Below are 18,546 nucleotides of genomic sequence, written 5' to 3' on the forward strand. Positions count from 1 at the left end.
CACTACATCCACGAAATATAAGATCCAAGGAGCAAAACTCCTAATCACGGGCTGGCCACTGGATGAAGTTTGTTTGAAGAAGAACACATTTGTGCAAGCATGATTTACAGCGGCTGCTTTGCGATTCGAATTTATTTAACTGATATTTTACTCAAATCGCATTTCCTACAAACGGCGCTGCGACCGTTGGTTGGGTTGTTAATAGTGAATATTCCCACTTCATTATCACTGCTCATATAGCAACGACTGGCTAAAAAACGGCGATTGAGGGTGCGGAGAAACCTGCAGAGACAATGGACTTAGTCACACTGCCATGCTGCAGACACGCACGCCTCAATGCTCCCGACTGAATCATCAGACTCCTGGGACCTCGTCCGCGTGCTCGGCCAGTCTGCGATCAACAATCGGTGCATGTCGGGTGAGCGGTGTAATGCCACTTTCGGTCGCTTAGTTTCAAGCGCACCACTTTTTTCCGTGTAGCCAACACAGACCTGAGGTACATTCCTAAGAAATTTGTGCACATCACGCTCTTTGCGCACCCGGTCTTGAAAGCACTGTCTCAAGCCACCACGTTGGCAGGTGTGCAATGCACCAATTTATCAGAAATAACAGAAGTCAGGCGTCTCGGACTCTTGGGCACGTCGCGAAGGCAATGGCCAGTGATGACGCTGTTCCTGACCAAGGGAAACCGCAATCCGTGCAGACCGACTCGGGTTGCCTCGAGCCGAGGAGGGCCGCTTTGGCGAGCTTCCGCTGAGGCAGTCACGCCCGTTTGGTCAAAGCGATGCGTCACCACCGTGATCTTTGATCGCGGTTCGATCAACAGTCTGCCGCCAGCCGCAACCGTCAAGCCCGCAGTCCCTGCAGCGTGGAGCCATCGTCACCAGACCGGTTGGCCGACGGCTTGGCTGGGATCCGGTCTCGACCCAGCTATCTGAGCCCCCCCCCCCCGCCCCCCCCCCCCCCCCCCCTAGCGCCCCAGCGATGAGACGCCCACGGCCCGCCCCCGGTCGCTGCTCCCGTTGCACCTTGGCGTCGCCTGGAGGGGGAGGGGGGGGGGAAGCATCGGCACAGCTGACCATCTGAGCGATGTTCTGCCAGTGTGCCCCCTACCCCTGTGACCTCTGCGAGTGAACCCGGCGGCGCGCCGCTTCGACCTGACCTGGCTGGTCCCGGCAGCGTGGGCCGCCACACCCCATCTCACTGTGACCGGAGTGGGTGCCGCTGCCCGGAGTGGTGACGGGCCCCGACCGGAGCCGCCACGCCTTATCTCACTGTGATATGATGATGATGATGAGCGTTCACAACGCAGGCGCGCTAAACCACTGGGCCACAAGGACGATGATCGGTGTGTGTGTGTGTGTGTGTGGTGTGTGTGTGTGTGTGTGTGTGTGTGTGTGTGTGTGTGTGTGTGTGTGTGTGTGTGTGTGTGTGTGTGTGTGTGTGTGTGTGTGTGTGTGTGTGTGTGTGTGTGTGTGTGTGTGTGTGTGTGTGTGTGTGTGTGTGTGTGTGTGTGTGTGTGTGTGTGTGTGTGTGTGTGTGTGTGTGTGTGTGTGTGTGTGTGTGTGTGTGTGTGTGTGTGTGTGTGTGTGTGTGTGTGTGTGTGTGTGTGTGTGTGTGTGTGTGTGTGTGTGTGTGTGTGTGTGTGTGAGTGTGTGTGTGTGTGTTTGTGTGTATTCATCCGTCAGGATTGACAGAACTGCAACAAACATATTGTAAGGTCTTCTTGTCATCCTGTCTTGTGAAGAAATACTCTTGTGAACTCATACCGATGTTAAAGAGTAACCGCGCTTGGTTTGGCTTACTAAAAATAAAAAATGTCCATGCATCAGCATAGCGATCACAAAACAAACCAGAACCAGAATAAAATACGCGAACTCCCATATGCAAATAATTTAATTCACACGTACCCTCTTTACTACTACATTCTCCGGAGGCTAAGCTTAGCAACTTTTTCGAGCGTGAGTAAAGACCAGGACCACAATGGTATCTCCCTCTTATGCACGCATATTATTATATGTCACATACCTCTATACTGCTATGTTTGCAAGAGGCTATGCTTGGCAACAATCATTTTTTAAACATGCGTTAAGACAAGGACCACAGTAATATTTATTTCTCATGCATCCATGTTAGTACATGTTACAGACATGTTAATCAGCAGGCAGCCTCCATGCTTTCATGTTCAAACCTCGCAGAAAAAGCTAAGTGTCAGATCATGCGCAAATGGTCTTTTCTATTCAGGCTGTCGCTATTTCAGCTACAGAGTTTCTGCAAAAAAAAAGGTTTCTACACCGACCCTGTGTAAGACCGCCACACTGCACGTACTTGCACTGCGGCGGTACCTCAGACCATAAAGTTATAACATCCCAAGCGACAGTAAAAAATATAATATTTCCACTGTTATGCGCTATTTGCGACGAGAAAGACGTCTTGAAATGGCCTTTGCTCGGTCTTTCCCGGAATTTATCTCCAAAAACGTATTGGTGGGTTCTTTCTCCGTTAGCTCTTTTCGAATTAAAGGAAAATTTTTCCACTCGTGCTTCTTGTGAGGCACCACTTTAGGGCTCAACCTCGCAGAACTCGCACTGTGAAATACAACATTTGGGAAGGTCTGGTCGTACAGGAAGCGTTTTTTTCATGCCCAAACGCTTCGTCTATCGGGATTCATACATTATGCGACATTCATTTTCACATTTGCATGTTTATCATACTATGGTGATGTAATTTTTAGACCTTATAGTTCCAAAATCACCTCGCATTTACAATAAAACTTCCGCCAAACATCATGATCTGCCTATCACTTGCAACTTATTAGATAGATGTTCGTACGCAGCCTGAAAGCCCTCTTGTCACGTGATTCGTTTTGAGCTGGGCCTTTTGTGTATGTATGTGTTTTGCTTAAATATGCGAAAACTTAGTGAGGGCATGTTACTAGAGATGAGCGTTGCCTGCGATGTGACCTGGCGCTGTTTCTGAAGTAAAGGCCTTTTTTCTGGTCATTGTATAACTGATGTGTAATAATGCATGCCTTTAAACGTATCGTAACTCATACGTTGACAGGACAAAGTCATGCCTGCATATTCGCACCTGCTGTATGTGACAGGAAGTTGCTACTCTTACTGTATATATATATATATATATATATATATATATATATATATATGTATGCATTTCTCCTTCTCCCTTCCTGTCTCTTTCTGTATAATTGGCTCCTAACTTAAGTTAAATAAGTGATACAAGTGACGGGTATAGGCCACTTAACAGGTACCCGTACGCTTGTCATCTGGGCAGTTCTTGTAAGCTACTGTAAAAGTAGTGTGGAGACACCATGCTACTTTCGAATCCACTCCAGATTTAGTTCGCAAACGATACGATAGTTCTTGTGTACATCCATTCAGTGTTTTGACCTGACTAAGGGCTTGTACCGATGTCAATGATATCATCTCTGTGCTAGTGATACTATCGCAGTTCTTCGCTTGAAGACTGTAGACAACTCACTTTCATAATGGCGTGTTCCCGCTGTCACTGCCAAAGCAGCTTGACAGACTGTAACCCAAATGACTGCACGATGCCATTCGGCATGATGGGGTGCAGTCAGTCGCATGCGCTGTACTGTATTTGAAAGAATGTTTTTAGTTCCCAAAACCAGCGCTTCAAGTGCATTACTGATATCTAAATTTGTATGAGCTGCAACAGAGGGCATGCGACATAAGTTCAACGTACTTCCTCAGAGCAATCGCGTCATCTTCCGACAACCATTCCGAATAAGAGCCTCTACAACACCACAGGAAGGGTGCCATGGATGCTGCTGGGGCGCTATAACCAGCTTGGAGCAGCGACCGACGCTGGAACGCCATGCACGCCTCGGCCGCAGTGACTGATCCCTCGCTGCCCGGCCCGACTGCCGTGCAGTGACCTCTGGCCGGCGCTGACCAGCTGCTGAGCAGCGCTGCGGTCACCGTAAGCCCCGCGTCCTCTGCAGCCGGCGGCCACTCAGGTGAAACGAGGAGTTTGAACTCACTCACGGAGGCTTTCGGTCGCGCCGACTCATCTGCAGGTCACGCAGGACGGACAATCCTGCGAAGGTATGGCACTGCAGACGTTCATTTGCGCGGCAGTTTGTATGCTCGTACCATCAAATGTGGATTGTTCTGTGCTTTGTGTCAGCTCTTTTGCCTCCGGGGCACTGCATTTGATTGCATAAGGCGTCTATGTTAAAATTATTCTCACAGAAGAAAGTGTCGTGCTTATTTTCTACTAATGGGGGTAGTGACAGACGGACGTCTGACATGAAGGCAGACGTCTGATGGCACCTTCTGCGAGCCCACTGGACATATACGAGCATCACGTGCCTCTTACCATTATCGTGCATAAGCTACTAAAACTGATATTCTGCAATTCATATGTAACGGATGTGCACGAGCAACATGAGCTCAGGCTCATGTTGCTCATGATGGCATCCTGAGCAACAGAACAACATTACAGCTATTACATGTTGCTTGGAGCAACATGCAGGAGATGGCGGGGGTTGAAAATGATGTTTAGGCAGAAGAAAGTGGAAGATATGTGAAAAGTCAGACAAGGATAACAATACAAATAAACAATACGATGCTTTCATGAAAAATTTGTCTTTCAACTTGAACACAACTTGAGCGGTGGAAAAATTCACATATACGATTCCGGGGGATAGGGAGGAGTAAAATATTTATTGTAGGCATGCAATTCCCTTCTTTCTTATGCACCGGCTGCTTTAAAAAAATAGACCGGCACACATTTTCTATGTTGCATTATGACTTCACCGATTTGTGATGACGTGTGAACACCTTTCATGGGTCGCTTTGCCAGTACCGAAGTTCATCGAATCCAATAGGGTGGGGACCAGCTTGACCGATTCGACATGGATCAATTTTTTTAAAAATCGTAAAATTCGCAAAAAAAATCGTAAAATTATTTTCGTTTGGCGTAAGGATTAAAGCTGCCAGAATTCTTGAACACCTACACGGTGCAAGTCCGGAATTCTTCTTTAATTTTGTTGACTGCAAGACTGGTAAGCAGTTCAGCTGTGAACAACAAACTAGTTACGGCGGAAATATAAGTTTAATATACATTTTAATGCGGCGGCGAAGCCAGCGGTCATATCATGCATTTTGGGCCAATGCAAATGACTTCGTCTTCATACCATGCTCTTGTGGTAGATTTCTGCTTCGATGTAAGGAACAGTTTCGTCAAGAACGAGAGCAATGCGGTTGGGAACGGGGCTCATCCAACACGGAGAAGGCTTACAAAGGGATACGTGGAATGAGGGGTTCTAGGATGAGTTCTAACCAGCAACTGACAGTCACGACCTGATCAGCGGCGCCCGTCGCGCGGATCCGCGATGGAGAGTTGGTTCAGAGTCGGACGGCTGCAGTCATAGTCGAATTGCTGTCTTTATGCCTCCTATATGAAACCCTGCAATGTCGACTACAGCCAATGTTTTCAAGGAAATGTGTTCTATGTAGCTAGGAGACTCAAATAAGCTTGGTTGCTACATGTGCAGCTTTGAGCATTTCTCAGCATTCAAGGTAGTGGCCGCCGCCATCTTGAATGTTGGTCCAGTTTCATAGCTTTTCCGTGAAGAGTTGGACGATCGTGCGATGCGGTTTTCGAAAAATTTTATTTGGCAGGGAGTCCATTCCTGCAGTCATTTTGCACGCATGGGGTCCCATTCAAGGTCAAATCAAAGACCAAAGATCACAGATGGTCGAGAGTAACGAAAATCACCTCTATTGATTGATGCATGTCATTCATGTTGTTGTTTGTCTTCTTGTAATCATTGTAAGGGCAGAACGCACAGAAGCTGCAGGTGTTATGTACCATGATTAAATAAACATGTGCTACATACTCGACACATGGACTATGGAAGACGCTTTTCACTTGATTAGGTACCGCATCCTTATTTTTTTTGTTGCATGAGGCCCTGCGATGTCAACTACCGCAAGCTATTGACGGAATGGTCTATGTTTCTAGTTTTATGTAGACAGAAGAGCCAAATTAGCTTGTTTGCCACTTGCGCAACTTAACGCATTTCTCAGAATACAAGGTTGCAGCTGCCGCCATCTTGAATGCTAGTCCAGTTTCAAAGTTGTATTTCGACGACTTAGAGGGTCGTGTGATACCGTTTTTGGGGAATTTTTGATAACAGAGAATCGATTTCTGCAGCTGTTTTTAGTGTTTATGTTTAACATCAAGGTCAAATAGAAAGACGAAACTCAAACTTGATCGTATATCGCGAAAATACCTTCAGTTGGTCGACAGATGCCGTTTGTTGTCTTCGCGAACTCATTGTAAGGGTACAGCCCGCAGCAGCTGAGTGTGTTATAAGTAACAGGAATATGAATAACGCGTCATGTATACGGCATATATTTATATAAAAATGTGATGCATGCATAAGACATACACTATTGCATGTATTGCAGTGCATGTTCAGAAACTCGTCGCTGCAAAGCGACACGCTATAAGCGTACACAGCTCTGTCAGGACGTGATACTTTCGCTCACAAATCATAATACTGTAGCTATACATCGAGGAGCATAAACAGTTAAACAAAAAGATCTTAGCCTGCTCATATGACGTTTCCCATAAATTACTTAGATCCTTTCATAATTATTTCTATTTGAAACGATTGTATGCTGTCTAGGAAATAGTGTAAGCCGAACGACAGGCAGACCACTCAGCTGGGTACAGGTCAAACAGTGTAAAACCTAACTAAGCATAGTACAATCACGTTCAAGTAGCAATTGAAGAATCTCTGGAGACAAAGTGGCAGCGCTGGTGCTCAGCGAGGTGATCGATATGCATCCCGCTCAACCCCTTACGTTACAATCGTTTCTGTAATGTTTCCGTGCACTGCCCTTCCACCAAGAAGCCTGCCAGCACCCTTCCGGTTGACTGCTCTTGGGCTGACTCCAGGTAGTCGCTCAGCACCTGGTACAACTTGCTGCCCCTGAGTAGAGGACGTGCAGCAGCACAGCGATGATGAGGCGGCATGTCCGCAGAGCGTTGTTCCAAGCTTTCCCGTTTGCCCTACTCATGATGCCGCCATCATATCTGTGACTCTTCAGGGTCACAGTCCCCGTCGGGGGCTGAGGCGCGTTCAGATTGGAAGGTCTCTTGCACCCTGCAGCTGCATAGCCTGGTGGGTGAATCGCAAAGGGGACACCTCATTATCGCCGTTTTCTGGATAGGTGATGCACGAAAGGTGCCAATACATACCAGAAGCTGAGGTACTACCCGGAGACAGCCAAAGTACAGCTGACCAAAAGCATGTGAGTGATCTGCCTCTTCAAGCTAACACTGCTGGTGCTCATGCTCCTGTGCGGAGGGCAGAACGACAGTTTCCTCCTTCAGTAGCGCTGTCTCACGGCAATGTTGCCGTATTTCTTTGTGACAGATCACCATTAGTATGATCGCTAAACGACCTGACATGTTAGGCAGAAGAAGCACCCTCCCTAGCGTACCAGAGAAAAGCTACTAACGGGCGTGTACGCCTGGTTACACCCGGACAGCGAGACTACCGTGACAGCAGATCAGATGTTGGTTGACCTCGGTCAGCTGCTGCACTGCGTCATTTGGCCTTCTCCTGGGACCGCAGAAGGCCTTGCTGAAAGTTTGGAGACTCGACTGGCCCACTACACTCCTGCCCCCCTCCCCCCAGCGGAGAAATTTCCTGATGAGCCCTCAGCCCCACCCCCATCCCCATCCCCTTTAAGGTAGAGATATTGCCAACTTCGGTTGGAGCATCGAACCCTCTACCATCATACCTACCGTCTCAACAGCAGCAGTTACTCCCAAAACGCTCTTGGACTTCGCGGCCTGTAGCTGCACCGCGGAAAGCACGGCATGCAATGTTGCACGCCGCAGCTGCAATAGCCACAGTGCAGGCCTTTGGTGTGGAGACTACTGCAGGTGTTGGGGAGAAATCGCATGCTACAGCCGTTGACCAGCGAACTGATGGACACCACAGAAAACGAAGGGGAGCCGCCAGCTATACACCGTGATGATGACTATGAAAAGAATTAGAGGAATGTGATGGATGCTGGCTGGTAGTCCTACGCTCAAGGTCACTTTAGATGTGGAACTGTACGTGAAATGTCGTCTTTGAGTTTGATGTTCGACCTCTAGTTTGGCGTTGGGTTAGACCCCGTATACCAAAAATAAGTCCATAAATGGACTCGCTACCAATGATAACAACCCTAAACATATATTATACGACGGTCTATGTCGTCCACATCAAAATACAAAATTGGTTTAGGTTCAAGACGGTGGCCGCCATTTCGAATTCTGAACAATGTTCAAGGTGTACAAATAGCAACCGAGCTAGTTTGGATTCCCCTATTACAACGAACATATTTTCATGAAAGCGTTTGCGGTAACCAACATTGCAGGGTCATCATTTTGGCGGATGGCTATCTCAGCGTAGTTCGGTCCATGCGGCAACCACGTAGCAAATGAGTGGCAAGTAAAATGGCGCACTTTGCTTAGGCTTTCTGTATTTTTAAAAAAAAAATACATAAGGGCATTAGCGCAGCTTTAAGCCAGTGATCTTGGTGGGCGTTAATAATGCCAACCTGCGAGTGCTGCATCCAAGGTAGCTTACCCAGTGCAACGCCGTCTCCCCCTGAGGTAGTTTTTGTGGATAAGTACCTACAAGTCGTACTTGTTATCTATCTGCCATAGCGTTACACCACGCGTGCGTTTTGTTTTGTTTTGTTTTTTGACCAGACAAATGTAGCGCAGTCTCTGTTACTGTCTCAGGTCAACTGAAATCCGCTAATTCAGTTGGTAACGCAAATAAGTGTTCCTTTAGCGTGCCACCAACAGCAAGAAGGCCGATTTAAGGCCGAGGTTAACAATGCTGTTGCCTTGCTATCATGGGAACACACATAAATGTTTACCGCCGTCATCCATCACCCCATGTGGCGCTGCGCACATCTTTATTGCTGATGCAAATCTCTTCGATCCTAATCCATATTTTGCCTCGAGAATTTTCGTGCAAGCAATATTTGATTGGGATTATGAGTCTGCGAAAAGAATACTATGATTTGAGTTACGTGGGAAACACATACACACACAAACTCTCCTCTAATCAGCTCTTTACGTTACCACTACGATGCAGAGGCACAAACAGGGGAACACAGGGCGTTCGCACTCCCCCCCCCCTCCCTCAACTAGACCACCAGCCAGGGTCGCTTCGATCCCCTTATCGGTCCGCGTTATGCAAAAGGGCGAAATCGAGCGAGGTCTAAGCCGAACCGGGGTCTCTGTGTCAGTTATTGGATCCCTTGCGACGATGAGGGATCTTGTGCATCAAAGAGGACCCCTACATCGATCTGGGGCTAACTCTTGGGTTCAGAGGGCTTCCCGCTTCAGCGATGCGACCAATGCATGATTTATCCCTCTAAGAGGTAAAGCTAGGGTGCCCTCCGGATCGAGCAGGGCACCCAGCGCTGTGTCGCCAGCAGGGCTACCGGTAGGTACCTTGCTAAAAAATGAAATGAGCTAAAAAATGAATAAGTCAAACTCATGTTTGAGAACGTCCATCCTTCTTCAGAGTCGACTAGTAAAACGAATTCCATACAAAAGTTTTAAGTACGCGCGCTCGCGGCCTTGTGGGCAAGAGCAGCAATGACCGGGGGTGCAGTTTCCACCGGACCGAGCGACGTTGGCCGGCTGCAGCTAACACTGGAAGGCTGGTGCCGAAGGTACGACAACGACCGATGTGAGATAATGCTTCCAATAACATTTCAAGATCAGATAGGGGCGTATATTTCACCTCTATAATTTTGAAGCTATTTTAGATAGACTGGGACTTTCATCACTTGAAGTTAGACTGAATGTTACAGCAACGAGAAAAAAGGAGATTCTACGTTTACTCGTCCATCTCCACCACCGGAATGTAGTAACGGGTTGCGGTGCTGTAAATGGCTATCCATTTTACCATAACCATGAAAATTACACAAGCTAGATACACTTCCGGACTGCCTTCTAAACATTTCAACAAACATAAACATAACAAACATTGATGTGTTACAACACTGCCCACGGAGACTGCAACGCCGGGCGCCGGGTTTATCTCCAAGACTTGCTAGCGCGCGTGTTCAAACCACGCTACACAATTGTTTCACTACTTCTCTCTGAACGCAGGTTGAGCATTCCGAAAGGAACATCGGGTGGCCACGTCAATACAAAGCTTAACCCCATGTCTGACTGTTACCAACGTTTACAGCCCCTTAATATCTCTGTAGAATCCTGAATTCCGGGAATGCCCCTGAGTGCTATCTGTTTAGAAAGGGTCCATGGCACCATCGGAAAATGAACAGCGTCGGCGGCTTATTCCACGCAGTTGTATAGCGCCCGGTTCTTTCAGTTTGATGAATTCATAAGACAAACAAAATCGCATCTGGCGGCGGCTTCTGGCTTCCGTTTCAGTTAAAAGAGGTAAATGTGAAAATAAAATGAAGAAAATCGTGCCTCCTCAAAGCCAAGTGGGTCATATTGGGTACTTTCACAATCAGAGGGAACTTTATAAGCGCTGTGCCCCCCCCCCCCTCTCTTACTAAAGCCTTGGCTGCGCCCCTGCTACGATGAATTTGTTGTCACTGTCTGGGCTGACCTTTTCTGCTTTTGAGTCGCACAGACATCATTGATATAAGCGCAGCCTCCGAAGCATGCTTCCATGCGACATGAATTTTTTATCTTGCTGACTTGCACATGCTGCAGTAAAGTCAGCGGATTAGGCGTGGTGAAAAGCGTCTCCAGCCTCAGATTTCGCAGAACCGGCGTGGCGTCCAGTGACCTTCACCAGCAGTGCCGGGCGGCTCGTTTGACCACAGCGACTGGGTCCACATGGTGGCCGGGTCACCGACCTGGCTAACCCCTGCTGCACCATCTGGGCTCGGCCGACTCCTTTGTTTCCAGCAGCTCGACTCACGTTCAAGCATTCTTTGCTGGTTTAACAAAAATCCTACGTCTGCAGCACGACACTCCTATTAAACGTGGACACATTTCCGGCTGTTAGCTTCAACTTCCCCTAAAGGAAAAGCCAAAACTTAAGCCTGGGACGTGCCCCAGCCGCCTCAACCAAAACGCGTCAGTGATGCATCCGTTCCATAACCCCCGCCTCGGCAACCCGCGGCGGATACGCCGCCTCGGCCGTCAGACGGTGACGTTCCAGTCGACCGGCCACCGCCACCGCCGTCAGCGGCCGCCGGTCGCGTCGCGTCAAAGACCAGTTCTCGGCGGCGCATGCGCAAAGTGCCGGCCGCGGGCGGGCGACGGTGGGCGACGGCGGCGGCGGCGGCAGTTCCGCGCAGAGCTCGTGGAGGGAGGGACGCGTCGTGCCAGCAGCGAGCGCAGCATGACGCAGGACCAGACCTAGTGCACCATGCCTAAAATATTCCTGCTCCGAGAGAAGTTGAGCAGCAACTTCGATGCGCTGCTCGGTAACCCCAAGGGAGAGCACGAGGAGGAGGTGCTCTCGCGCAAGTATGACGGTCACGACGAGTCCGACGACGAGGATGAACTGGAGGACGTCTTCAACGGGCCTCCGCGCCTCCCACAGCGGGAGCCGCTGGATCGGGCCCAGCACGGTGTTCAGCAGAAGAAGAAGCCGGAGGAGTCGCCAGGTAAGTCGGACCTTGCTGCAGAGGTCCGGGACCGGACGATCGGTGGTAGTGCGAGATGCTGTGTGTCAGCCTACAACACCGCCTGTGCGCTCCGTCCGGCCCGGCCAGCTGGACTGCAGATGCAGTCATGCAAGTTATATGAAAGGGCTGTGGTTTGATGTAAGTTTCCAACAACATTTCGGGGATTTTCTCGATCATAAAGGTGTTTCGTAAGTAGTTCATGATAGGACATTGCAGATAACCGTAGCAACCGTCAGCAACAGTGTTTCTTTTATAACAGGTTCAGTCTTTAGGACGTTGTTACGGGTCGTGCCGTTGAGTTATGCGATGAGCGGCCTGATGGGTCTGTAACAAAACTATACCGACATCACGGCACAAACAGTCTCGATCCCTTTCTAAGCTAGAGCGTTCGACGTGCCTTGTTATATTATCATGAAGTGTTCAATTGGCTTTGTCTCTTTCGATTGAAAGTAAACAGCATACATGCTTTCAAAAATAAAAGCCTCTTGCATGACGGTCATGTGAATGGCGATGAGGATGCCTAGACCAATCGAGACCGGCACTGCTGGCCGGCGTAGTTATTCATGGACAAAGCAAGTTGAAGAACCCGAAGAAAGTTACCGTTACAGTGCAAGCTTGCTCAGGAATCCCTCTAACGACTTTAACCTTGACAGATGGCTTGCAGCGGCTAATTTGAATAATTATCCGCACTGAAATAAGTCACTCTACTGCTGCGAATTGGCCAACATAATCTGGCTACAAATAAAAACAGATGACTACTTACGTTTTATGACACGTTGTGTACCCAATGACTCGTCCGATTCGACGGCTATTGGTTGTTAGAAGCCTATACGAGTGTGGAGAATCTGGGACTGTCAACCTTGATGCATCGTGACCGCACCTCTCTTTCCCCCCCCCCCCAAATTACACAGATTGTTTGGTCTGGACGCACCTGTGAATAAACGCGTCAGCCTCAGCCCGTTGAGGCAGCGGTGATATTCTGCCCTCCCAAGTTCAGGCGATAATAGCTGGTCAAAATTGAGCAAATCGGAGTTCTAGATGATGATGATGGTTAACAAGTTGGGCAGATTATTGTGCAACCAATATGCCAAGATAAGGAGAAAAAAATTCGTTCATGGAAGCAAGGGGCTTGACATTTTCTTGCGACATGACAACCTGTTGGTCAATGTTGTAATGTATCATGTGTCGATACAATTAAAACAAACTTTAGTCAACACTGTCGAGAATATAATCTCTCTCAGAAATGTGGCAATGAATAGATGCCTACTTTTCAACATCACTTAGGCACGGCGTGTGTGATATCTTGCTGCCGGAGCATGAGGTATATTGATTTCTAAAAGATATGATCGTGGTTGACTACCCTGCTTGAAATGGGTGAAAATCAGGTGTTAAATGATATAAGCAAGAACGCCGATCAGCTCAGGGTAGTATTCTTGTGTGCCGTTTGAAAGGTTTCAAACCCTCGAATTCAAGAATAGTGGGCCAAAGCAGGCGAGAAACATTTTTTTAGCGTATATCACGGCAGAATTAGCCGGTTTGTCCTGCTGAGTCTGCTGTTTTTCCTGCTAAGCTCTCCGCCACACACTTTTTATTGTAAAACTGCACCTCTAGCTCAGCTCTTGTTTGGTGATTACGGGCTTTTATGGCCAAAATATCAATACGCAAGGAAGTGCAAATTAAGCGACGTTGTGAAACAAGCGTTTATATAATATGTCATGTGCCACGATAATTCAATGTTTGTTTCATAGAGTTGTTTAACCAGAACATCCATGCACTTTGCAGGTCGGTTATTTTGAACACAGAGCGTTAAATATTACTGTCGACTGCATTTTTCAAAATCTGTTGCATTCTTCCGATGATTCCTGGTATTACGTTTTTAATTCCTTTCTCCTTTCGCTGATTAGTGGAATCACGTTTTATCTACGCCTGACTGGATTGCCTCATATGTCCCAGGCATGACGTCATTCGATGAATGTTTCCTTGGCCAGCGGGCCATAGGTATGACGAAACATGACGTATTGCACGTCGTGATGCAGTGCACGTCTTCCATTACTTTCTAATCAGCATTCATATTTGATATTGATTGTTATTGGTTGTTGTAAAGAACTGTAGGCACCACACCTCCATCAAAACTGCACCCAACGCGGTTCTCTGGTTTTCTCAAGGGCAATGTGTTCGGTGAAAAGGCCTTAGCTCGCCGATTTCCACTGCAATGTTCCGAGTGATATCACCGCTGGTCTCCCGATGCATGCGTCTGACAAGAAAACACGAACGCTCTCAACATTGGGACATGTCCTTGCTACGTTCGCAAAGCTCGCACACATCCCCGGTTATAGATAATACATCACTACAATTAATAGTGACCAAATGGTGCCTCCGACAACAAAGGCGCTCGCGACGAAAACATGTACCGATCAAGAGCCATCACTCCAGACGCAACCCGGATAGTGCATACCGAGCGGTTTTCGCATTCAGACACCGATTCCGACCGCTGATCCCTGGGAACACCTCTATCGCGCGGCCGTCTGCCGCACCGCATCGTCATTAGCGGGCATCGTTCACGCGCGGCTCTGTCGGCGGCGCTCCCCTCTGCCCAGTCCGGCCGGCGCCGGCGGGGCCGGGGGCGGGGCCAGCCGACGGCGAAAGGGTAGCGGGACAGCTGACGTGCGTCCGCCGGCGAGGGGCCGCACGCACAAACAGTCAGCCGGACGGCGACCTTTGTCGGCCGCCGGGGACGGCGCGGGGAGGGGCGGCAAAACAGGGCGGGCGCCGCGATAGGGCACGCGGCAGTCGGCGACCGGGCGGCGGCGCCATTGACATTTCCGGCTGGCGGAGACCGGAGCGCCACGCGAGGCCAGCCGGGCGGCGGCTGCAGCGAGATGAGGTGCGGCCGCCGGGGCGGGCCGGCACGACCACTTTCGTTGGCGATCCGCTCGGGAACGACCCGGGACGTCACGCCACGAGCATTGCCAGTCACGCTGTAGACGCGCCGCCCCCGCCCGTTGCCAGCGAGAGGACTCGCCCCGCTCTTCTCCGAGCCGACCGCAAGCACCGGCTGACGTCACGCGCGCCACCTGAGCGGCCCGTCACCGACGGAATGCCGCGCCGGCCCGGCCATAACGGCGCCAAGGTTACCCCGCCCGCGCCGGCCGGCCGGGCGGCGACCGGAGACTGCAGCCGCCCGCAGGCGCACAGGACGACATCACCATTCGCCACCCCGGGGAGTTCGACGCCGCGTCGGGAGGATCCGGCCGGACCGGGAGCGGCGGCCGCACGCGCGCGGCAGCTGGCGCCAGGGTCGGGCGGCCAGAAGCCGTCATTAGTGCCGGCTAAACAGGGCCGGACGGCGTTCGGCGAGAATTTATGACGTGCAGATGACATGCACACCGGCGGCCCGGTGTGCGAGCCTCGCAGAACCGGCGCTCCCAAGGCGATTACTGACGCACCGGCGGCGTCGCTATCGCCGCCGCGGCGGCTGGCGCGCGGCATTTGCCTCCAGCGTCTCGGCGCACAATCAGCCGTGCGGTGGCGGCGCATAGGAATGCCACGTTGACCTCGGGGCCGGGTTGTTTATCGCGTGCCCCGGACCGGTGCCGCGCCGTTCCACCGGGCGGTGGTGGTGACTGTCCGGCGATCTTCACGTCGGTGGCTCATGGATCTCAGATCGTCCTCCTCAGTAGGCTTCGGGGTCTTGGTCAGCCTTAAGGTTCAGTAGGAGTCAGGGATTCAGTTCTCTCTGAGCAAGTCTGCACTAGCCTTCGGAGTGAATATATCGCTTTCACAACGCGACATTAAGACAGTCCAATTGGCACACCCTAGAACGGCAATGTTTTCACAACGCTGCCAACGTTAAGCAGACTGGTTATAAGTTACGACAGCTTTCATAACCTTACCGGTCAGGGATTACGTGCTGCAGCAAATCCAAAACCATTGCACTCCGGCCAGCAGTATCTGCTGTGCCCTTCACCACGCCTCCCTTTCCACTTAGCAGATATGACGCAATGGGACAGCCAGCTTAGAAAGCCACGCCCACTCAGCCCACATCCGTGGACTTGCGGCCCGCGCCTTTCGGGGCCGGTACTCTGTGAACGCAGTCGTTCCCATCCGTCATCCATCCCAACGGACGCTCTCCCTTGCTCGGTGACGGCCTACCCTCCCCCCCCCCCTCTCCCCGCCCCCGGACCTCCGGTGTCCGGCAACTCGAGCGCGCCGCCGGAGCGTCAGGGCCGCCCGTGGCCGGCGGCGCCGCTGACCGGATGCCGGCCGTCGGCCCCGGGAATACGCGTGCGAACGCACGGGCGGCGGAGCCGAGCGGTCGACAAACAGCGGCCGTCCGGCGGTCCGGCCCCGGCCAGACGTCTGGACGGCGGCCCGGCTCAGACCAGACGTCTGGACGGCGGCCCGGCTCAGACCAGGCGTCTGGATGGCGGCCCGGCTCAGACCAGACGTCTGGATGGCGACCCGGCTCAGGCCAGACGTCTGGGGAGCCCCGCCCTCTGCATGGCGATCCTGGATTGGCCGGGTTTTCCACGACCTGGTGGGAGTTGGCTCACCAGTCGGTAAATGGCCGTACTGTCCCATCACTCTAAGAAGGCTGGTGGTAACGGTTTCTCCAGTGGCGGTAGCTCTAGGGAAAACTGCGCCTTGCCTCTTCACTGTACCCCACTCCTCATACATAGTCCCGTTTTGTCGGTCAGATTGCCTTACCGCGAACACAGATTCCTGTGGCGAACTTCTGGAGAACGTTGCCGAGGCAAACGCTGGGTAGACGTTGCCGGATGCATGGGCGGGGGTCGATGCCCTGACGCCGATGAACCACTTGTTCGCCGCATTGGGGGACAAAACCTCGCAGGCGGTGAGAGGGTCTCGGTCGTCGCCATAGAATGAGCGGACTGCTGCAGTAACTCGGTCAACCACCGCTGGAGCTGGTCGATGGTGACTCGGTGGATGGCGGCGACCGATGGCGGCGCCCGCCTTCATCTTCCTCAGCGGTATCTCGTGATGACGGCGGTCGACGCCGGACAATCGCCTGTTATCTCGGCAGCCGCCGCCGCGCTGACGTGCCGGTCTGGACGACAGGGGCGTGCCTGAACGACAGGAGCTGGGAGCGGACGACAGGGGGCCGGGAGTGAACAACAGGGGCCGACAGTGGAGGACAGGGGACCTGCGAGTGGACGACGGGGGCCGGGAGTGAACAACAGGGCCCGGGAGTGGACGACAGAGCCCGGGAGTGGACGACAGAGCCCGGGAGTGGACAACAGAGCCCGGGAGTGGACGACGGGAGCCAGGAGTGGACGACGGGGGCCGGGAGTGGACGACGGGGCCCGGGAGTGGACGACAGAGCCCGGGAGTGAACGACGGGAGCCCGGGGGTGGACGACGGGAGCCAGGAGTGGACGACGGGGGCCGGGAGTGGACGACGGAGGCCGGGAGTGGACGACGGAGGCCGGGAGTGGACGACAGGGGTCAGGAGTGGACGACAGAGCCCGGGAGTAGACGACGGGAGCGCCCCGCAGCCGGGAACTCCGCGGCCGCGCCGGCGCGCTCGACAGATCGGATGGCAGATAGGGCCCGCGTGCAGCCCGGTATTTGCCGCTGGCCGGTGCCGCGTCGCTGCAGCAGTGCGCACCAGCTATAGCTGCAGACCACATCATTAGCGGAGCTTGGCCGCGCATGTGACTTTTTCGATGGTGCGCAGTTTTCGACTGGACATATGCGCCGGTTGCAATCATACAATGCATGGAGTTGAACAAAAAATGCCGCAACCTCCGGTTCAAAGCCAAGAAAGTTTGATGAGCTGCTGACATGACATGTCAGCAAATTTTTATGTCAGTTTGCGAGGTTTGCGCTTACACAGAATGTGTAAATATTTAGCACTAGTTTTGTTCAGCGTCGACCGTTCTGTCTGCTAAGGCAAATGCCAATCAACTGCGCAAATGTTGGCCCCATTTTGAGGCCCCAATCCTGGACCGACCAGGAGACCTCACGCGCAGTCGAGCGGGCTCTCCCGGGCCTGCAAAGCCCGACCAGCCAGCCTCCTCCGGCTGGAATTTCGGCCAACAAAAACAGCGGCAGTAAAAACGGCGTCATGTCCTCACCTTGAACTGGGCTAACGGTCAGCAGTATGGCGCCGGACCGGGCTAGGCCGGGCCGGGTGCGGCGACCGCGGTGGGCTCCCCCGGACCGTCCGTGACGGCCCGGTGACGTAGGCGTGTCACGGCGGGGCTGTCCGACGGCGGGTCGTCGCGACCAAGGAAGGCGTGAGTCACATGGCTGGAACTGGGCCGCCTGGCGGGCTCGTGCCTTGCTTGGGGAGTGACGTCCTGGATGCGTCATGCTGTTGCATCAGTGACGCCCCTGACGACCGCTTTTTGTGTGTCGTATTGCCTGATTCAGTAACTTGCTCACAAGAGTCAGGGGCTAGATTTGATTATCCTGCACTATGGTTCGGGCTTTGACACACGTCACCGGTCCTTCCATAGCCACCGTATATTATTCCATATCATTAGCTCATGATCATTGTTCTGGACCCTGCCTCTCCTAGCCACCATAAGCGAGGGCAGTACAGTCCGGGCCGGCCTCTCGCTAGCCGCAGCGCTTGAGGGACTCCCGATCGGTGTTCCAGCGCACATGCCGTGGCAGCTGCAGCGGGTCGGTCCGGCCCGAGCCGATCCCGTCACGGGCACGGCTACGGTCACGGTCACGGATCGCTCCCGGGGTCACGGGTCGGTGGCGGTGGCACTGGCCGGGGTGTGCAGTACGGTGACCGGTCCCGGGCGACACCGGCCGGCCGTCGTGGTCACGTCTCCGCCCCGTGCGGTGCCGGGCTGGCGCTCGCTCGCTTTCCGCCGGCTCGT

Source organism: Pollicipes pollicipes, unplaced genomic scaffold (assembly GCF_011947565.3).
Source record: "Pollicipes pollicipes isolate AB1234 unplaced genomic scaffold, Ppol_2.1 Scaffold_6686;HRSCAF=7923_pilon_pilon_pilon, whole genome shotgun sequence".
Lineage (NCBI taxonomy): Eukaryota > Metazoa > Arthropoda > Thecostraca > Pollicipedomorpha > Pollicipedidae > Pollicipes > Pollicipes pollicipes.